The sequence below is a fragment of the Leptinotarsa decemlineata genome, unplaced genomic scaffold (assembly GCF_025532065.1).
Source record: "Leptinotarsa decemlineata unplaced genomic scaffold, Ldec_3_MD MMD2_tig00026282_RagTag_RagTag, whole genome shotgun sequence".
NCBI classification, from domain to species: domain Eukaryota; kingdom Metazoa; phylum Arthropoda; class Insecta; order Coleoptera; family Chrysomelidae; genus Leptinotarsa; species Leptinotarsa decemlineata.
This window is the reverse complement of record NW_027412668.1, coordinates 10281449-10305288: the sequence shown is the minus strand read 5'-3', so window position 1 is coordinate 10305288 and position 23840 is coordinate 10281449. Positions and strand designations below refer to the sequence as shown.

The 23840-nt window shown below is 36.4% G+C and overlaps 1 protein-coding gene across 1 annotated transcript in view; it reads left to right on the top strand.

The window, feature by feature from the left end:
- LOC111502089 (uncharacterized) overlaps window positions 1-23840 on the top strand; it is a 595228-nt gene that overhangs the window by 259408 nt on the left and 311980 nt on the right. The gene's annotated exons all lie outside the window — the stretch shown is intronic.

The following is a 23840-nucleotide window of genomic DNA, read 5'->3' as shown; positions in this document are numbered from 1 at the left end:
TCGAAATCTTGCTAGCAATAACTTTACCCGTTTCTACAAATGCTATATTAAATGTATTCGCAATTAGCGATTTATCGTTAACAATTTTGTGTTTTTTTTGGCTTAGATATTTGTTGAGTGACGTTCCATAGCATTTTTGAATTATTTCGATTTTTCTTGATTTGTTTTTTATAATAGTTGAATTTAGCTTTTTTGATCAATGATGTTAGCTTGTTTCTTTGGTTTCTGTATTTTTTCTTCAGATCCTCATCATCATCATGCTTTTGCATGTTGCTAAACATGATGTTTTCTTTGTTGATAGAGTGTAATAATCCCTCCGTTAACCAGGGTGCTAATTTGGTGTTTTTTCTGCGAATCTGGCATATATCTGTGCACGTTTCTAGTGCTCTCATAGTTATTTTGATGAAATTTTTTGTTGCAGAGTCTGGTGTTGGTGCAGTGTATACATCCCCCTCAGAAAATATTGCTGAAGGCCAGGTTTTACGTTTACGTTTACGTTTGCTTTTATTTTCTCGGCAAATACAATCTGAAGTAAACTAGAGTAGTGGTTATTGTTGTTTTCAATACGATGGGTAGAATATTCTTAGTTAGATCAGGATTTTTCAATTTTATGAAAATATAGTCCAAATATGAAATACTGTTTCCTTTCATTTTGGTCTATTGTGGATATATATCCAAATTCATTCAATGTGTTCAGATATTCAACCGTATGCTTGTTATCGGCATTCAGCAAATCAATATTGATGTCGCCCAAAAATAGGGAAAGTCCATATTGTCATGGTGGTTCTAAGGTAGATAGATTTGTATTGAATTCCGGTAATTTCGAATTTGGTGATCTGTACATGTTTGTAATAAGAAGTTTTTTTCCATGCCTGAGTCAAGTTCGATTCGAAGTGCTTTCAACTCATAAGAAACCTCTACTATTTCATAGGTGAATTTGTCATTTGACTTCATATAGGCAACTACTATTTTCAAACTATGTAGATGAAAACTGATGGCTGTATCTGGGGTTCAAATTTTACGACGAACTCAATGGTGAAAACCATATATCGATATCATCGTTTTTAAGTAACAGTATGTTCTACGAAAATGTGATTTTTCGAAAAATTGCTGCCAGTTATTTCCTGTTAAATTTCTTGTTTGTATAAAAACATTTCCAGTGGATTTTCATACGTAGAATTCAATGGTATAGAAAACTTATTTTTGCAAATGATATATCAATAGTTGAAATGGAAAAAAAATTAATGAGGAACCCTGTATATTTCTGCATATTACATACAAATTACTTTTTCAAAAATATAGCACATTTGATGTTTTGCTGAAATTTATTTTGAAAAATAGAACTTTCAGGTTTTTTCATGGAGACTTTGAAACGCACACTTTGATCAAGTAGGCTTTGGACGATGCGGCGATAAAACAGAATTCAAATCTTCACTGTTAGCTATCAAATTTTGATTCAGGCAGAGAAGGCACTCTTCAATTAATGGTTTTCAATCAATTTTCGAACACATTCGCAATGAAGTATGAGAATAATGAAAAATGGCATATGATAGTCTGTTTTATACAAACCGGGGGGAGCGCAGATGCAGCAAGCAACTTGTATCACCGGAGGTATCCAGAGATAGGACAATCCTTTAAGCCAAAATTATATGAAATAAATAGAGACGAGGAGTTGGAAGAAATAGTCGTTTCAGGAGCTATTGAAAGTAATACTAAAACGTCAACGCGAAACCTGATGCTATCAACAGAATAAATTCAAGCCAAACAGGACCTGAAGAGTTCAATAATTCAAACCAACTCACTTTCGATTTCTGTCAGACCAGGAGATTTTGAACGCCACATGGCTTTTTGCCTGTGGTTCCTGAAGAGTTGTAACCAAGTGCGTGATTTTTTGTTGAATTGTTGAATTGACAGATGAAGCTCATGTAAACAGTGCCGGCATTTTCAACGGCTACAATTCTCATACTTGGACACAACATAATCCCCATTTTATTATGGATCAGAGAAGTCGAGGAAGATTTGGATTTAGTGTGTGGGCATGTATGAATTAGCCCCCATCCGGAGATTCGATTGGCGAGCTATTTTACCTCCGGAGTATTTCGACCTTGAAACAACAGCGGCACAGCAACGAAAAGTTGAACCGAAAGCAATTTCACGCTGTCTAAGCGATGATATCTCAGCAAGCGATGCCTGGTGGGACCAGCATCTACCATCTATCAACTAATTATAACCGTAATTTGTGCTGGTCAGGCCCAATTCCTCGAAGCCCCGATACATTCGGGAGGGCGCGCCAGCAATCTCAACCAACAACAACTCCTCACACCGTCGGATAAGTGATCATTAGGTCCGAAAATCATGTGCCCTGAGCAAGCACAGTGAGCCAAGAATGACAGCCTTCTGTATCTGTCCGGCTGAGATTTCTGCGTTAGTGCGGCAAGCCGGTATGATTTTAAGATTCAAGAGTAGAGAGGGCATCACTCCACCAAGTACTCCAATAATTAGAATAACCATCTTGACAGAGTGGTCTGGAAAGAGTTTGCAGAGTTCGAAGAGAAAATCTCGATATTTTACCTGATATTCATTATGGCAGGAGCTGAAAACTCCACAACAAATATCGCCTTGCTCTAGTGGTCAAGAAGGACTACATCAGGCTTATTAGCTTGCATGAGCATGAGGGTGGGGAACGAATAGTTCCAATAAACTCGGTACTTCCCGTTCCCCACAACGGAATCAATATCGCCCGGATCGTAGAGCAACACCGGTATCTCGTCAATACAGTAAGAGTGCCGTAGATGGTAATATAGCACTCTGAGGGCCGCGTTATATCGATGGATATAGGCAGAGACCGCATATGCTAGACATGCTGATAGCAAGTGCATTAGGGCCTTGCACCTTGTGTCAGGAACCTCTATACCCTTCACGCGACTGCGGTAGACTAAGGTGTTGAAGAAACGATCCTGGCAAGTCATGATGAACCCCTCAGTTTCCGACTTCAGCCCACTCGACCTGACGAAAGCAAAAGTCAGACGCTTGGATAAGCCAAGGTCTCCAATGTTATTGAAGAACACCCCATACATTGGCTTATCCTTGTGTTTCCTCAGAAGTGAGATGATCTCTGCGGCTTTTATATGAGCTTTTTGCTGAACGGGTTCCAACTCGGTGAGAGAGTTGTGGTCACCTCGTTCAGTATCGAAAACTAAACCGAGTTCATCAGCTGCTCGGGCAGCTGCCCCAAAGAGAAATACTCCAAATCCTGCTCTCTCATGGTCATGGACCATTTTGTCATGTAGAGACTTCCAAACTCAAAAGTCCACGGCCTTCCTGTTGTCGGGGGAAGTACAATCGTACAACCGTGGAACGGACGATGTGGGATGCAAACTTCTAAAGAGATGCACCATTTTTCGGGTCTTCGCGTCGAGTTGATACAGCTCCTCCCGAGTCCATTTCACTACTCCCAACGAGTAGAGTAAGATTGGAACAGCAAGCATATTCGTTGCAGCAACTTTGTTTTTCCCCGACAGTTCCTATGACGAGATCTGTCGAAGTTTGTGCTGATACTTGCCGCGGTGAGAGTTCTGCACGTCTGTTACCTCTTGTGCGTGGCGTTGTTCCACCCCGAGGTGAATATACGTCTCTTTGGCGTCCGAATGGTGTCGGTTGCTTCCATCTACGTCAACTATCAATTATTACATTATTATCACTATTATTTATTACACTTTAGCAAATTGTCGATTGATTTCGTTTCGTTTTCAGATTGTGGGAGGTTATCTCATAATGATACAGAAATAGAACATTATTTTCCAGTCACTTCATTCCATTCTGTCATTTCGTAATCGAGTAAATCTCGTTGAAAAAACAAATGATGAAGTAGTCGGAGATGAAGATGCTTGCTTTCAAAAGATGAGTTCGACCAGTATTTCAATATTTATTTTTATGAACTTTCAATTTCCTAAACTCCGCTACTTATCACCATATTATTTCCGCTCGTTCTGATAACTTAGCTTCATTATCATAACTCTTAAATTTTACCAAATCAAATAAATTTTGAAGTCATTAGCGTGAAATTTCACAAAGTTGTCAGAATATTAATGAACAAGCTCGTTTACTCGAAAAAGTTTACTGAAAATATGTATGTCTGTTTACTCGATGTTTCATGAAAGCCGCTCATTCAGGAAATTGAAATGTTCACAGTCGCATTCACACATAGTTGAATGAATGAACTTTTAATGAGTCGTCTAATTCGGATGTATTTGAACAAGGAAAGCGAGAGCTTTGTATTTTCTTTCAGTTGGAAATGAATGTTTGTGGTTGATAAAATAGGAGTTCGATATGAAGGAGTATTGAAAAGATTCATCAGTCGGTAATGAAAGATATGAACTGAATGCATATTGATGTAAATATTCTATTCATGGAATAAAAACGAAAATGTTTTGATATCCGATTGGCTCACTGAAAGTTTTAGGGATTATTTGACATCCACTACCAAACTTGTTTTATTGATGCCTCTATTGTGATACATTTTTTTTCTAATTTTTTTTCTACCATTCTCCCTGATTCTTCGCATTGTTTTCTCGTTTTTCTTTCCTCTTCTTTGTCTTCCTGTTCATTCTTCCGTATTGTTACGTGTTCTTCTACATTCCTCTGTCTCGTTATTTTTTCCTTGTATTTTCTTGTCTATCAATTTTTTGCTCTTCTGTTTTTTTGGCACCTTCTTCTCCTTTTCTATTCCTCCAAGAACTCAAGGACCTCGTCGTAGGTGATGTCTGTATTCACCATATGCAATGCAGGTTATTTTCTCTCACTCAATCTTCCCCCTTCATTACCAACATTCAGCGTCAGTAACCTCTGTTACTAATTATCCGTCTATGTATGGGTTCCTAATGATGAATGAGTTGTACACCCATTTGATATCTCAAAATTACAATAGAACATCACTCTTCGCTTTCACCTAATAATTTCGCACTTATTTTTCTTGTTTACTGTCACCACAACCTAGTCACCACAATCTATACGCATTTTGAACGAGACCACAATTTAACAATCTTGAATGAAAATTTGTAACTTCCATTAGTTACATGGCCAAAGTGGCGATTTATGTCACGATACAAAACTCTGATCTCCACGTTTACAAGCGGTACATTGGGGGTAACGACGTTATTCTCAGAGTCAGGACTCAGGACCATATGTTATAGAAAAAAACTTGAAAACACAAAATTAATCTTGACTGTCTTCTGATGTTTACGATTCTGGATGAAAAATTGTATTTATGATACTTTCAGTTTTCATTATTTCCTCATTTCGAAATCATCATCATTTCATATACGACAATGAAATGAACAGTTCAGACATCTGCCAGATTTTTATGCAATAGTCTGATCAAATTGAGTTATACAAGAGTTTTCCTACTAACTGAAAAACATTTAAATCGGGTATATCCATGTCGTAAGTTGAAAACAACATGGGTTCTTACCTGAAAGGTCCACGATAACTAACCTAATATGTTTTATACAAAAGGCAAATCAAGATGTCAAAAATAATAATCAGACAGATATTATTTTCACAGATTTCAGTAAAGCCTTTGACAAGGTTGATCATGAGGTTATGTTTAAAAAACTATACACCTTTGGGCTTTCAGATCGACTCTTGAAGCTCTTAGCTTCGTATCTTATGAACAGGAAGCAGTATGTAGTTCATAAGGGATGGAAATCAGAGGATTTTCCACAAGACTTGCTGTACCTCAAGGGTCCAATCTAGGATCTCTCTTCTTTTCATTACTAATAGGACTCGCAATGTGCACTATTCGCAGATGATTTCAAATTGTACAAGGAATTTACGAGTGGTCCCTGTCAAATCGCCTTATATTCAATGTTGACAAATGCTTTAGTATGTCAATTACTAGGAAAAAACTACGGTATGATTTTCAGTATAAGATAATCAATGAATATTTACAATATTTAGGTATGCAAAAAATTCTTTAGATTTCTACATTACAAAAAACACGGTGAATGTATTTTCAATCTTAGTTATTGGACTTCCTTGAATGAATTAAAATTCATAACCTTACAATTTACAAGAAAACTTGCTTGCCCATTATTTTTCTATAAGATATTGCATAATAAAGTAGATAATCCACATTTGTTGTCAAAAAGTTGTCAAAAGACTAGTTATATGCCATTGTCTTGAGTGAAATGCTCAGGGAGTCGGTTGCGGACCGTTGTCACTAACAAGTATTTTAGAAATCCATATCGTGAAAAAAATTATCTCAATTCATCAATTGCAGAAGAAGTTGTTATTGAAGTCAAGGGCATTTTCAACTCCTCTTATATGCCGATGATCTCAAGCTTTTCAGAAGAGTCGAAAGCGAAAAATATTCTGATATGCTTCAAGATGATATCAATGATCTATCTAATTACTTTCAGTATCAAACCTACCTCTCAACGAAGCTAAATGCAAAATAATAAGTTTCACATGAAGGAAGTCACCCACTCTCAAGAACTATCTCACTAATCTCACCAATTCACAGAAAATCAATGAGATGAAAGTTTTCAGGATCATTTTTACTGTTGTGTTCAGTTTCTCTCGGCACATTGAATACTCAATATTTGAATGTTATAGAAAAATGAGCCTTAAGTCTTACGATCTAGCCGTGAATTCAATAACGATACTTGTTTGTTACTCTTCAACTCAATTGTTCGTTCTGAGCTGGATTATGGTTGTGTCATTTGGAATTTTTTTATGTTCTGATAAACGATTTTATTATTAACATTCTTTTTCAGAAAACACAATGTCTGGCCTTTATTTATACCGTATTTTAGCCAATTACAAGAATTTAATATGCAACCATTGAGAGATCACCGTGAGTGATTTTTGTTTATAACATTCTTATAAAATTGAAAGTACCTGAAATTCTCTATACTATTAATTTTATTGTACCTGACGTGAGACGTAGAAGAAGAGACAATCAATTCCGTGTCTCAAACAATTTGTCTCCTCTGTAACAATGTCTCGAAACCGTTAACGAAATGGTGAGGAACTGTGAACTGGATATATTCAGTATTACAGAGGGACAACTCCTTCGAATGCTCAAATGTGTCTGAATTTTTTTACGGTCATTTTATTATTTATTGTTCTATATTGTTATATTTTATATCGATTTTAACTGTATCAATGGTACTATATGTATGGATCCTTAAAAACAAAATGTGCATTATGTGAGTGGAAACCATTCTGTTTGTTATTCAGTATACCTAATTTTCTATTCTTATTCTAATTCTATTCTGATAACTTCAAGAATGCATCCAAGACTATTAAAAATAACAAAAATATATTTGAATACATGACCACACCCCATCAGGCACACTCCAACCTTATAATGAAAATATCCGTTAGCTTGGAGTCCAGTTCCTCGCCAAATTCACAGTTACTGGCTGATTTTTCCAAACGTGCTGCCCAGTCTTGAACCGATTCACCATTACATTTTTGGACGGCATAGTATTCAGTTATTTTTACCCACACCAAAATGTTTTGTCGTAATAACCGTCCAGATGTTTGACTATGTTATTAGTTGTGGAATTGGCCGCGGGTTGTGGAATTGGCCGCGGTGGTAGTGCGCGCGACTCACAATCGGAAGACCGTGGGTTCGATTCCCGCCTCGACTAGATATTTTTCTCGAGAGAATTTATCTGGTTGAAGCTGGAATGATTCTGCAACGGTGTTAGGAATCACACGTTAAAAGTCGTCCTTAGCTCGCACAAGTTTCTCAACTTCTGAGAGTTGTCGTTCGTATGGGGGCAACAGCTGATTTAAAAAAACAGATTTTTAAACAGATGTCTTCATATGAACTCTGTTCTGGTTTGTTTGGCACTGACAAATCAACCAATGATTGACATGCCTCCTTCGCGAGGCTATATAGCGAAACTGCTCGTTTTATTGTAATTTCAGTAATATTTCTCGCCATGAAATATCGTTCAAGTCGTTTAACAAACACAATCCACTCGGATATTTTTTCATCGAACACCAAGTTGAGTCCAAAATCAACTCCTGTGACAATTTTTATTTATTTGGCTTATTATTCACATCAGCGTTTCGCAAGTACTTTTTGAAAAAGCACAGAAAACTCGTCGCCAAATAAAATATACCGGGTGGGCCATCGAAATCTTGACATGGAGGTTTTAGGTACTAATCTTGCAAATCCGAAAAGCACTAAGACAACTTGAATTTTTTTGGGACGGGGGCAGTTCTTTTCCCTATTTACAGCTTCGTCACTTCAACCCCGAAGCAGAGGAGTGAACAACCCTTGAAATTTTATTAGGGAACGGGGGTCGAGTCGTACATCGTTTGAAAGATCTTGGATTTCTCTAAACAATGGTGTACATTTTTTGAATTTGGACGTATTTAAAAGAGTTCTTTCCGATAATTACCTTTTCAGTATTGTTAATAGCAACAAATTGTTGTACGCCACTGCTCAGTTGGAATATATTTGTTTCTTACGCTACTTTTTTGTTAATTCCTTAGTTCTTCTCTGATAAGAGAACTATTATTATTGAGTAATGGTTAAAAATGCTGTTTCTATTTCTCATTTTTATGATAAGAATGATATCAACATTATTACTAGTAGTGATTGCCGTAAAGTATTGCTGAAGAAACAACTGCAGAGAGGGTTGAGTTGATTGAACTGTGCTAGGGAAATAGACGTTGTGCTGCGAGAGCCGCTGAACTGTTCAATCAACAACATGGGAAAAATATGTCGCGACAGTATGTTTCAGATTTGATTGCAAAATTTCGCGCAACTGGATCTGTAGCAAATAAAAAACAGCAAATCGAACCACCAGTAACAAATGAGGCGACACAAGTGGCAATTCTGGGCCATGTTGAGCTTGATTACATTTTGAACATAAGAAACCTACACAGCACCAGATATTCATGGAATATTCCCTCTATGTCGTAAAACGAACGTATATATTTCAAATATTCATAGAATATTCTTGGAATATATATATGCCCTTAGAATATTCATAGAATATGCTTGAATGAGGATGGCAGGATTATTTTCGAAAGAATGTTCATAGAATGTCTATAAATGGATTATTCTCCTGTGAATATACTAAGAATATTTTCGATTGAATGAACCATATGGTATATTCTTAAAATATATCGCCACGGTATATTTTGGAATATTGTATTATATGTATCATTGGAATTTTGAATCATCTTACGATAACGTATTCAAATAATTCAATGTTATTGAAAACAAAAATATTTGAAGATTTCAATCGAATGCGTAACCTAACTTTTTGAACTTAACGCGAAGATTCTGACGAATGCTACAACTGCAACTATTGGAAACGACAAAAAAAATTGAATGGTCCAATAAATGAACCAATTGCATCAATAAATTGGTTTATTCTCATCCTATTTATTCAGTTACAAAGCGACAAATCCTGGCAACAGAGAAATGGGGAAGTGAACTATTGGACGTTTCTCATTGGTCAATTGGAGTGTAGCGCGCGACAGACAACGCTTGGCAGCTTTGCGTTGAAATCAACATTTTATTTAACATGGCGGTTGACGTGGCAGGTTCGCGTGTGTAATACATGGTGTATTGGTGTTATTATCAAAGTTTAATTACTCATGTTTAGTGTACCATTTATAGTTTGAGGCTGTCGAATTTGCAGCACAGCGAATAGTTTGTTTTGCATCTTCAAACAGTAGAGTTACATATTCAGTCTTTAAGAAAAGTATGTCATGATGATTATTAACCTACAATTCTACATTTCAGCCCCGAGGAGAGTTGGTGTGTGGGATTTGTTGGTTTGACTAAGTACATGTTTGAAATAGAGTGATTTCAGTTGTGTATGTATCTTCAGTAGAGAAAAATAAGTGAATGAAACATTTTTTTATATCATTTGTTTTCATAATTTTCATTACTCTTTTTCAAGATAGTATCAATATGCCCAAAAGGAAACGGAGCGGTACCTGGTACAAGAAGGTGCACCAAGAAACTGAAAACGTAATGAGTACTTTTCAACAAGGGAATGCAAGTTGCTCTCCAAGTCATGAAAAGTTGTAAATGTTCATGAGGAACCTATGAGAAAAATATCTATTTGACTTTTATTCTAATTTTATTGTGCCACTTTCAAATAGTGATAATGAACGTAAATGTTGGACAAATAGGTATCAGGAATACTCTTCTGGTGAGCAAAGTTTGGATAACTCTAATTAAGTGAAATTCATTGAAGAACCCATAATACCACCCATTTGAAATACTTCATTTGTTGTTTTATTTTTTGAAGTGAGAAACCTATATCTCGCTCATTTCTTGATGTAATATTTTTTTTTTATAATGAAATGATATATTTATTATTTTTTAATTAGCGCTGATAAATTCACAGAGTTGTTATTTCAGTATATTTTTCAGTATATTTTTTTTGAGAGTAGGAACATCCTAATTCAAATACATTTCTTATATTTGTCACATGACAATATTCATGAATATTTTATTCAATGAATAAATATCTCGAAATAGATTTTTTATTTATTAATATTGGTAGAAACGTCAAATATTTCAGTGTATATCGTTTTTGAAATATATTCATCGATATTATGTATTTTATTACTTGTGTGAATCTTGCATAAAAATGCAATATGCATTTTGATTCAAGTACATGCATTTTGATGCATGGGTATTTGCCTAACAGCATATATTTGTCACATTCTTGGAATATTCCAAATATTCCTAGGACATTCATGCAATATATTTGAAGAATATTCTATGGTGATTCCCTATTTTATATTCCTTCAATGAACTATGAATATCCCGAATATTTTATGAATATTTCCTATCAGTATACTTTGTGCGATATCCAAGGTGTTTGAAAAATAACAAGTAAACAAATGAAAAATTATCTAGATGAATTCAATAATATACCACCTAGTCAATCTGGTTTCCGAGCAAATTTTAGCTGCACAAATGCATTACTAAAAGTAGTTGATGACATCCAAAGGTCAATAGATGATAATAAACTTTGCCTTCTAGTTCTGCTCGATTACTCAAAGGCGTTTGACCGCATCAACCATGTACTTCTTATATCTCTTTTGACTTACCTTGGATTTGCACCGAGTGCAACTGAGTTCATTGTAAATTACTTACAGAACCGATCACAATGTGTCACCTTCAAAAACTTTACGTGGAATCTCATCAATATCTATAACGGTGTTCCGCAAAGGTCCATATGGGGCCCACTACTATTTGTATTATATACTTCACAATTTCTAGATTGTCTTTAATATTCTGTTATCTGTTAGAATGCGATTAAGATACTTTTGACGTAACACAGAAAAATCTCAATGATGACTTATGTTCTCTGATGAAATTATCAACCAAATATTGGTTTACTGTAAATCCCTCTAAGTCAGTAGTTATACTCTTTGGAAATACATTATCACATAAACGCAATCTAGAGAAGGTTTCTATAACTGCAAACGGAGTTGCAGTTATAGAAACTGAATATTTCTAAAAACTAAGGACTATACCTCGACAGTTCTTTAAGATTCACACGATACGTATCACAAATTCTGAAACAAGGGTACAGCCATTTCAAAATGATATATTCTAATAAAACACTGTTGAACAAACAAAACAAAATGACCTTGTGCGAATCTTTAATGTTGTCACATGCTAATTTTGCGGACGTAGTATATGGTCCCAATCTCCTTCAAGCTGACAAGAGTAGATTACAAAAGCTGCAGAATTCATGTGCGAGGCTGATAACTGGAACAAAAAGATGCGTCGCGATCGGATGGTTAAATATGGAGTCGCGACGCATTCTACATTATACTGTCTTGTTTATTAAAATAATCTATGACAAGAAACAAAGTTATTTTTATTCAAAAATCAGTTACAGAACGGACGTACACAACCTCAATCTTCGATTTCGAAATCAGCTTACCACACCAAAACATAAAACCTCTCAATACAGAGGCTCTTTTTCATTTTTTCTACCCTGCATATACAACCGGTCACCGAATGGATAAATGCATATTTTTTCTGGTGCGCTAGAAAAGAAACTTAAGAGAGATATGTTACTGGGTGTTTCCACTATATCTTGAGACCTGCCAAGTAGGCATTTCAATATCTATATCATATCTTATATATACCATTGAGTTATAAACGGGGAACGAATAGTTCCAATAAATTCGACACTTCTCATTCCCCACAACGGATTCAATATCCCTCGGAGGGTGGGGCAACACCGGTGTCTCGTCAATACCGTAAGAGTGCCGTAGATGGTAATATAGCACTCTTAGGGCCGCGTTATGTCGATGGATATAGGCCGAGACCGCATATGCTGGACATGCTGATAGCAAGTGCATTAGGGTCTCAGGCGCCTCGCGGCAGGCCCTGCACCTTGTGTCAGGAACCTCTATACCCATCACGCGACTGCGGTAGACTAAGGTGTTGAAGACACCATCCTGGCAAGCCATGATGAACCCCTCAGTTTCCGACTTCAGCCCACTCGACCTGAGAAAAGCGAACGTCAGGCGCTTTGATAAGCCAAGGTCTTCAATATTATTGAAGAAGACCCCATGCATTGGCTTATCCCTGTGTCTCCGCAGAAGTAAGGTGATCTCTGTGGCTTTTATCTGAGCTTTTTGCTGAACGGGTTCCAACTCGGTGACAGAGTTGTAGTCACCTCGTTCAGAGTCGAAAACTATACCGAGTTCATCAGCTGCTCGAGCAGCTGCCCTAAGGAGAAATGCTCCAATTCCTGCTCTCTCATGGTCACGGACCATGCAGAGAAGGGGATCCGAACTCCTGACGACTTTACAGGCTGTATCCAGTACCATTCTTTCATGAAGACACTCCAAACTCAAAAGTCCACGACCTCCCTGTTGTCGGGGGAAGTACAACCTTGGAACGGACGTTTTGGGATGCAAACACCTATAGAGATGCATCATTTTTCGGGTCCTTACGTCGAGTTGATACAGCTCCTCCCGAGTCCACTTCACTACTACAAACGAGTAGAGTAAGATTGGAACGGCAAGCATATTTGTTGCAGCAACTTTGTTCTTCCCCGACAGCTCCGATGACCAGATCTGTCGAAGTTTGTGCTGATACTTGCCGCGGAGAGAGTTTTTCACTGCGGTTACCTCTTGTGAGTGGCGTTGTTCCACCCCGAGGTAAGTATACGTCTCTCCGGCATCCAGATGGTGTAGGATGCTTCCATCTACGAGCTGCACATCCTCTCCGTAGTCCCCGCATCGTCCTCTTTTGAGATGAACCATTGCACATTTGTCTATCCCGAATTTCATACCGATAGCATGCGTGTACTCTTCCACCACCCTCAAGGACTGATGGAAACCCTTCTCTCCAGAGGCATAAAGTTTAAGATCATCCATATAAAACAGATGGGTGACCTTGTGCCTCCGGTTTCCGGGGTGCCACAGTTATTATTATTATTATTAATTACCCAGCGTTGGTATATTGCTGAACTTCGACAAAATGTTCGTAATTATATAATTTCAGGTTCTGTCATTTTCCTGTAAGGTATTTGAGAATCTACGGATTGCCAAACACATGTGGCAAGTTTCATGATTATGTTATTAACGTCAGGGTCATGGACGTCCAATACAGTTCAGAGAATGTGGATGAATGATGAACACATTTCCAATTTTGCATAATTTTTTCAGCATACAGAGTGATGAATTCGAAAACAAATCGCAGGGGTAAATCCGCATTGAAAGTACCAAACCACTACATGCTTCGATCCGTGTGATCCAATTTGATCATACCTGTTATTACAGGAAACAAATGTCACATCCGAATCTAATCTCCTACATGCCACAAAATGATGGACAAGCTCGTAAAATGCAAATTCCTTCACAAAACCGTTACGGACATGGAAACGGCAATGACATTTTCGCGTTCAACCTTCAATTGGTTTTCACCGTATCATAGTTAATTATCAGAATTTGGATTAAAATGTCAATGGGATACGCATATATCAAATGCTTTTATGCATATCGGAATGGTGAACAACGAACATAAAGAGCAATTGTATTTGTTATTTGCAATGTTCGACAGCCATTTGGAACGTACGAAATTATGGATGTATTGCCAGATATTGGAAAGTCACGACTTTTGTGTTCTATTTTCCAATAACGCCAAATTTGTGCTTGTTTTCGTCCAGAAAGAACGATTGTTTGGCGATTTGATTTTATTCTCGGAATCACAAATTATAAGTATAAAAACACTTATCCCAGTTAGTTCCAAATACTGGCACATTTTACAGTCTAACATTTGTTGCAATTTTTATACTTTTTAGATGTGTGCATTTTCATTATCATCATCTACAATATTTACTTTTTTTTTGCATTTTATTTCCACATATCATCTTTTGACATTTCAACATGATTATATTTTTTAATTTTAAGATTTCTAACATTTAAGATTTCCACATCTTCACATTTTCATAACCTGAATTGTCAAATCCATTATACTTTCACTGTCCTGATTCATAATGTGAATATTGTGAATAAAACAGTAATACCCACGCACAGGGTGTCCTTTGTGGGTTTCCTGAATTTGTTCAGATTGTTCAAATTGTTATTGACTGATCCCTGTACTGGAAATTGAATAAACTCATTAAAATGAAATTAATGAACACACATTCACACATAGTAGAATAACTTCATATCAATATTTCATTTATAGGTCATTCGAGTGCTTTCACGTATCCCCTTTTTCCTCTAGATTTTAGCGTGAGCTGACCCTTTGGTGGGAGTTGGTTGTGTTCCACTTGTGCATGTATACGGTGCTCCATATCCAACCACCATCAATCAACTAGGAGAGGAATCATGAAGACTCTAGTAGACCGTGCTTTCGGGATCTGTAATACAAAGGAAGGTCTCGAAAAAGAACTAGGCATCATCAAAAATGACCTTCGACGGAATGGTTACTCCAAAGTGATGGTAGAACAGAATTTGGCTAGACGACAGCAAGAGTCTCACAAGGGAGAGACGCCGCCACAACCAGTACTTGTACTTCCCTACATCAGAGGATTGTCGGAAAGGATAAGAAAAATTTGGTCCACGTATAACATCAGAACCTGCTTCAGATCAGGAAAACTATCCGTAGCAGCCTCACTGAAACCAGGTCACCAAACGCAGACTCGCAGACTGTGAATTAAAGAATTGCATTTACCGGATACCCTACCAGTGCGAAGAATCATACATCGGTGAAACTAAGAGGACATTGAAAGTTCGTATTGTCGACCACAAGAAACACATACACCGAGGAGAAACCAGCAAATCAGTGATCTCAAGCTGAGGAACACTGGTTCAGGAGAAAATTCAAAGAAGCCGCATATATGTTGTACAACAACGTATTTAGCCAAGCTAGCGAAGAGATACGCAACATATGGAAACCGATGCAGCGGAGAGAGGGAGGAGGGGATAGGTGAAAGCACTCGAATGACCTATAAATATTCAGTTATCACCCGAACTTGGCTTGGAATCTTTTGATTAATAATTTTCATTTCTTATTAATAGTTCAATTTTTTGTTCTTTTGATTGTTACTGGTATTTTACTTCATTGAAATTTTAGTTTTTTTGCTTGTTATAATTGTTTTTTTCAGCTAATCTTTTTGATTTTTTCAAAATGTTTTCAGGGATTTCAAATCAATTTATATCATATTAGACAATGGAAGTCCGAACCAATGGAATGCATTCTTTTCCTTACACATCTTTCAAATACAAACGAGTTCAGCAAAGTATTTGTGTGCAGCATTTTCGTATAAAAAATAAATAGTTTCAAAACTTTCTTTAGGTTTAGCTGAAGGTGTATGATTCATTTAACCCGAATCCAAAATCAATAATAATCAATTCTTCATGAAAATTATAAATAATCGGATTCAAACTCAAATCAAATCATTAATCTTCAAATGGAACTGAAGACTGCGGATCATTATATCACAGATGGCACAATTATCATTTAGGGACCGATGAGAGACAACGCCAAATGATTCGAACGATGTAGATGAATGTCTCAAACGTGTCACCGAGTAACCATCTTCTGCGTTCCTAGAACATTTCCAATATATTCTGCAAATTTCAATATGACAAAAGAAAAGTACTCGGGATATATTATCAACTACAGTAGAAATTATAACTTTCACACTTTCTCAGGATCGTTTGAAATTATCGGTTAGTAATATTAACGATAGTCCTGTATATTTTTCGAAATATCGTTGTCAGGTTATTTCCAAATTTCAACTGATATACTCACTACACCTTTTGCATCTGTCTACGAAAGTTGGAAGGAAAACGGAAACGTGTCTCAAATCGTCAGCCATTTTGAGGCAATGAATCATTTCAGTTCAATTCATTCGAATCAATTATCAAATTTCTGTTCGCTTTTGAACGCTGAACACAATATGAACAAGGGCAACTAATTGCCCATGATATCATTTTCATTTCCGAAAGACTACTCCTGAAAAATTAATTCATTACCATCGAAAATATCAAATTAGAATCTTCCATAATGTCTTATTCTAATTTCTAGGAAAGTTCTTTAAGATATGCCTGATTGGAGTTGGGTGGGACAAATGATGAATTTGCCTCATCTGAAATAGTTGAGATGAATGAAAAATTTAAAAATATACATTCTTTCATTCTTCACTTAACTTCTTTCGGGTTTGTTTGAAGGTGATTGACAATGTTTCATGATGAATTTCACTGGTTCGGACTTCCATTGTCTACTATATAAAATGATTTGAAATCCCTGAAACAACTGAAAAAAAATAATTAAAAATGAATAGCTGAAAATAACAATTATGTTAAGCAAAATAAACCTGAAATGAAATAATGGTGAAATAAACTACAAGTAAAAAATATAACAATTGAATAAATAAAAATGAAGGAATGAAAAAAGAAAATAATAAAAAGTGTAGAGATTCCAAGTCACGTTAGTTCACGACGTTTCAATTGTTAGTATCTACAATCGTCTTCGGGTGATGACTGGACTGATTCCTCCGAGAGATGACTATTTATAGGTCGTTGAAATACTTTCACTTATCCCTGCTTTCCATTTTCCCCTTCACTGGTTCCGTGGGAGATGACCGTTTTGGCGGGAGTTGGCCATTTTTCGCTTGATGATGGGTTTCCATATGTTGCGTATTTCTACGCTGGCCTGGCTGAATACGTTGTTGGACAACATGTATGCGGCTTCCTTGAATTTTCTCCTAAACTAATGTTCCTCTTTGTGCAAGATCTCAGCTTGGGACCACTCGATGTTGTGTTGATGGGTCCAAACATGATCTGCTATTCCTGATTTGCTGGTTTCCCCTCGCTGTGTGTGCTTCTTGTGCTCGGCAATGCGAACTAAGAGGTCATTGAATGTTCGCATTGCCGAGCACAAGAAGCACACACAGGTTTCAGGGATTTCAAATCATTTTATATAGTAGACAATGGAAGTCCGAACCAGTGAAATTCTTTCGGGCATTTTCACCTTCTATGAATTGAAAAAAAAATTCACTGGAGGACCTAATACCCCAATAAGTAACTGCGCCAGTTTAAAGTATCTTGAAGTTTTCGGAACGTTCATGAAATTTTTCAAATGAGTGGAAAATGACCTGGTTCCAATGGCCTACAGCAAATGATACTTCAGCTGAAAATAACGACTGAATTGAATTTGTTTAACAGAAATAAGTCTAGTCTTTTTATATTGTTAGTTTCACATTTTACTAGGGTTTTACTTGGTTTGCTTCAGATTTAGGGTTTTTACATATCTTTCTTGATATTTGTCTGTTTCCATTGCATGTTTTTATTACATGAATGAGGCAACTGGTATAACCTGAACTGTTTGGTGTGGAAAAGGTGTCAATAAAATATTTTAGGTATTTTCCAGAGAATGTGAATGTTAAAATTATGTGAAAATCATGTGATTCTACCTTCATGTAGAACCATGGTAATGATGATTTTAATCACTTATTTAACATATGTGTCGTATTGCTTCCTTCAACTTTTGAAAAAAACCATTCCAGAAAAAAAGATTCCAGCTGGAAAAGCATAATGCATTCGTGAACATATTCACCAACCCTCATTAAAAAACTTGTTCTGAAATGTACTATTATTTTTCACTGATACAAACCTCAGTTGTCTTGTTCGTTATATTTCAGGCTGTTATTTCTCTTTAAATATTTTATATATTTGATGACTCATAAACTCAACGGTACTTCAAATCTTATTGAGCTACTTTTGAAAACCCTCATGTGAAATTGATGTAGTAATAGAGTTCTTTTTGCTAACTTTCCAAAGGAATATCTCAAAGGAATAATTGATTTCCCACTCATCTCTTCCCATTTATGAATGCACAAGAAATTGAATTGGGGCCGGAGCCGAGCAGGCGGTAATGAAATCCACAAGAAAGCTCACATGTCAATAAAATTATTCAATCGTAGACTTTGGGTTACCGGAATTTCTTGTCTAAAGTCATAAATCAATTGGGTTATCCCTCGTAATTCTATTAGAGTGCCATGTTCTGCCATGAAAGGGGTCGTTTACTATACGCACCGAAGTTGAATCATTACATAACAAGCGGAGGGGTAAAAAGTGGCGCAAGAAGGTGGGTCGTGTTTGTTTCACGAAATTGTAGTTGAAGTGGTTCGGGCACTAATTGTTGCCTGAAACAATTAACAACGGTATCAACATTTTTTGTTCTAGGGCGGAGCTGAGTTCTCATTATGGTAATGTAATGACTGTTTGCTAATGTGTTTAGGTATTGTATCGTTTTCTTCGGTAATTTCTTTTGGAATGCCGATATTTCGGAATGTAGTATATTCAAAGGAATTCGTGGGTTATCAGGAAAAACTGAATTTCCGTTTAGTGGACTATTTTGTTATCAGGTTTTGAATTGTGTATAGGCTGATCTACATCAACTAATCACTAGTAATGACTCTCTTACTATCACAGATGACAATTTGAATCGATAGAGTTAAGGGTCTTTCATTAGGCGCTTTCTATTTTCAAATTTGAATAAAACAAATTTGTGTGTTTAAGATATCAACATTTTTCATTCGTTTGAAAGACCTATTGATGTCATTTTGTGTGGAATATAACATCCATACATCTCACATTGTGTGCGAACGATACGTCCATACTTATTTCCAAACAATCTAATTATTCTCTAGAAAAAAGATGTAATGAAGTTCTTTCTAATCTCTACGACTGGTTCTGCGTGGATTCATTGCATCTAAATGCAGAAAAAACTTAGTCAATATATTTTCACAACAAAAGACAAAAAACAAGTGCCTGTCATTCAGGTAAATGTAAAAGTTTTGGAAAATGTATCGTGTGTAAAGATTTTGGGCCTTTACATTGATGAGTGTCTTGACTGGAGGAGATACTGTGAATCAGTAATTTCTAAACTTAACTCTGTAAACTATTTATTCGGAAACATGAGATCAGTTTTAACGGAGAAACAACTGATAATGTTATATTATGCACAGGTCGAATCCCGACTAAGATACGGAATATGTTTTTGGGGGTCATCGACTTGTTTTAATGATGTGTTCATATCGCAAAAAAAATTGATTTGTTATATCGCTGGTGTCTCTCGTACACCTAGTTGTAGAATTTTTTTTAAAACCTATCACATCTTAACCTTGCCGTATTTGTACATATTTGAAGTGTGTGTTTTAGTATTTTGTAATCCAAACTCTTTTAAAACTAATAAACAAATTCACAATGTTAATGCAAGACAGCGAAATGATTTACATGTGCCATTTTCAAGAAATAATCTTTTATATAGATCACCCACTGTGGCTGGGAAAAGGATGTACAATAAACTTCCCCTCGGAATTGAATCATATATAACACTGAAAGCATTCAAACAATGTCTTCGGAAGAACCTGTTGAATGGTGGATTTTATTCCTTGGGAGAGTTTTAGTCTCTGTTTTTAGTTTTATTTCATGACAAATTATACACATGTACCAGCATGTCTTCAAGAAAATAAAGTATTATTATTATTATCATAACATCGTTCGAAAGTTCACCACAGCTCATCTATCTGGGTGGAATGCATTCAAAACTTACAAATTCCCATGATTCTGGCGCATAAATCAGGCTGTTGAAACCACATGTCATTGGTGTCCAGATCATTCAAATTCAGACCATCGATCATCGCGATCATCGATCTATAGTGCTCACCGTTGACAGTGAAGGTTGGGCCGACGTCGTTTTCGAAGAAATATGGACCGATAACGTCTTCGCCCAACATCCACACCAAACAGTGAATTTTTAGGGATGCATTGGACACTCTTGAATCTCATGTGGATAGGCATCGCCCCTAATTCATCATTTTTGTTTGCTCACATACACATTCACCCAGAAATGAGCCACATCGCAGGAGATGATTTTTCAATGAAAATTAGGGTCACTTGTCAGCTGCTTCAGACTCCGTTCAATAAAGACACGGCACAAAATTCACCAAATTGTGATCTGCGAGAGGCCGAGTTTCTGAGAGCGACGCGGAATCGATTGCCTCCGATTACCTTGCACACTCTCACAGACAGCAGCGATTCGTCGATCATTAACTGAAATTCATTCGAAACACTGCGAATAGTCTCCTCGGTGGGACGATTATGGCGACCGTAAAATGGGCGAAGCGAGCAGTACGCGTTGCCTGAACAGAACACCAATTTCGATGAAACAATTTTATTATTTGCACTATGTCTATACACTATAACAATTTTCAATTGAAGGTGATTCATTAACAACGTCGCACTTGAAGTGACCAACGTATAATCCTCCTACCAACTCTGCAGAGTTGGTAGGAGGATGCTACGATAAATAGTATGCTTGACGATAAATAGTGACAGTAGTATCTTGCCAGATCTTACATACTGTGTGACTAGCATTCACCTACGTTTCGTCCAGATAATAAATCTTTTTGTGACCAGAACGCATTTCTCTAATAGAGCTAAGATATCTCCGTCGCCATGAGACTATATCTTCTTTTTCTATTAAGACAGATTTACGTAATCGTTTGGCATATATAAATTTCATTTTTTTTTATTATTTTCTTTAACTTCCCTTTGCTCATTTTTGGAATGAGATCATTATCAATTACCTTTGTCCAAATGGATTCAAGGGTTCGCGCTTTATTCTCAAAAAAGAAAGAATGAATGGTATAGCGTACGAAATTTTTCTGGCACTCGTCCAATTCAATTTTTTTTCTACCACGACAATGTAGTTTTGGAGCTTGCACAATCTCAGTCATCTTTTTGTCACGTACAATGCGTTCAATTGTCGACACGGATATTCCCGTTGAATATTTATTATATTTTAATTTCATTTGTTTATATTTCAAAGTTAATAAATTCTATTCAATAAATATAATGAAATATATTTAATAAATACAAAACAAAGTCACCTTCACGAGAAACAGAACACACTACGCCTATGCAGATAAGGACGCTTGATAATGAAGAAACCGAATGACTAGTTATGGCATTTTAAGGACGTAAATAGACCTGCGAAGTGTTGATCAGTTTACCGATGTTTCAAATTATTTAACGAATTGGTTCACCTATTCGCTCGTACATCCTATCGATATCTTACTTTTCAATTATTTATAATGGCGATGCATAGTCAATAAAAATGACCCCGGTAAGAATTTAGTTCTAACATTTAACATTGTGCCGCTAGCTCTCAGTTCAATTTGTATATGAGTTACCTCCAACTGAAAATTGTTATACTATAGTGATTTCGCAAAATAGACTGAATAAATGCCAACTAATTCGACAGATGTAACTTAAACGAATTAGCCATTATTAATTACCCTTGTTGAAAGACCCAACAGTAGCATTTATCACACTCGCTAAGATGCGTGAAAAAATTCATTGAAAAATTCAATTCAATTTTTTTTTGTGATGAAAAGATCTGTTTGTTACAGTATAATATATGTTAGAGTGATTGTCTGTCTGTTCGATAAATTCGATAAATGATATCAAGGTCATTTTTCTGCAAAGTTCGCAACTAGGTACGATTCTCGATGTCTCGTCAACTTTAAATATCGCTCCGCATCAAGCACCGACAATTAGCTGCCAAATCAGGTGTAATATTCCCATGAGTGGGACAAAGAAGTTCAACAATGATATTATTCATTTTGCTTCGTGAACGGGAGCCTAGACCCTTTCCAACATTTTGAAATTCGAATCAGTAGTAAAAGATTTCAAGCAGGAGCAGAGAGTGTTTATTTAGTCAGTGTGAAAATACGAGTTCTGGATTATTTTTCACCAACGATTGGGGATTGAATTGCCGTGTTCCATTTTTAACAACTAGTGTTGTGAGCTAAGTAGTTATTACCTCTTTTGAAGGGGATACAAAACTGAAATCAGACTCTAAGGCCACCCTTCATCAAAGGCCTTTTTCGTTTTATGCCGTTGAATATCGTAATGGAGGAATTTCTGAAATTCGAAAGCCTGATAATTCCGCTACTTTCTGAAAGTTGGGGAAGTGCAGTTTCCACTCCCCAGGTTACAGCCAAAAAGGGAGGAAAGCTAAGGAATCGGATGAGTACTACCATTATTTCTTTGATTATTGCCTTTTTCTTCTAGTTAGACTTGTTTCAACCCCTAGTACGTACAGGGCTAGGTGTAGTTTTTCGAAAAGTAGGTTTGGCATGTATATAGACGTCCCCTCTCTCCAAAGAAAAAGGTTGCAATAATTGAACTACTTAGGAAATACGTAACACCCGTCTCCACTGAGCTAACCAGTGCTCTACCCTAACTCAAACACTGGCTTTCGGTAGAGCACTATAAAATTTTGATTCGGTTTCACCCTTCAGAGTAATAACTGATTGAACTCTTTTACATTATATAAAGAGTCCTTCTGAGCCAGGAAAACGCCTGTAACAGTAGATAGTTGTGAATAAATCATATCTCTCATAATGAACCACTAATTTCAACTAAGTTATTATATTCTTTATTGATTTATACTTGCAAGTTATTGAACGAAGCAGTGTATCAAAATATCAACGGTCGGTAACCAGCCGGTTCGAGGTGGGTGCTTTGTTCACTCACTCGAATTGACTGCCGTGTTGGTCGGTGGTTCAACCCCTAGTCTGAACAATTTTCACTTGCTATCGTCCAACCCGTTTTAGGAATCACACGTTAAAAGTTGATACTTCGTTAATTCTCAGCTCGCACAAGTTTCGACTTCTGAGGGTTGTCGTTCGTAGGGGTGCGATAGCTAGTTAATGGAAAAACCGATTTTTTTTTTCTGGAAAAATAAAAATATGCAAGCGCGATACGATGAGCCGTATTCAAGTATTTGAAGTATGCTGTGATGAAATAAGGTATACTGAAGGCAGCAGAAAAAGATTCTCAATACATGCCTAATTACTTACTGTTCCAGATCTGCAGAAATAACGATATCTGCTGAAAGTATGTCAAACATGTCGAAGAGTGTAAACTTTGACGGCTTTTGTTATTTTATGGTTCTGACTATGATCAAACGTTTCGTTCATAACTGCAGTAGACATTATCAAAGGCTATGAGGTAATGAACGAAATACTCAAGTTGTTTTCACAGAAGGCAATTCTACTAGACTGTTTTGAATTCGAATAGAGATGAGTAATATATTCAAATTACATACGAGTATAGTACATGGTATTATTTCGGTAAATTTTCTTCGAATACTCTCAAATGTTTTATCAATAATTTTCATGTATTGTGCCTTAGTGAGTTGTAATCGAGTTGTTTTAATTCAGTGACTTGTCTTATTGTATTATCAATAATTTTCATGTATTGTGCCTTAGTGAGTTGTAATCGAGTTGTTT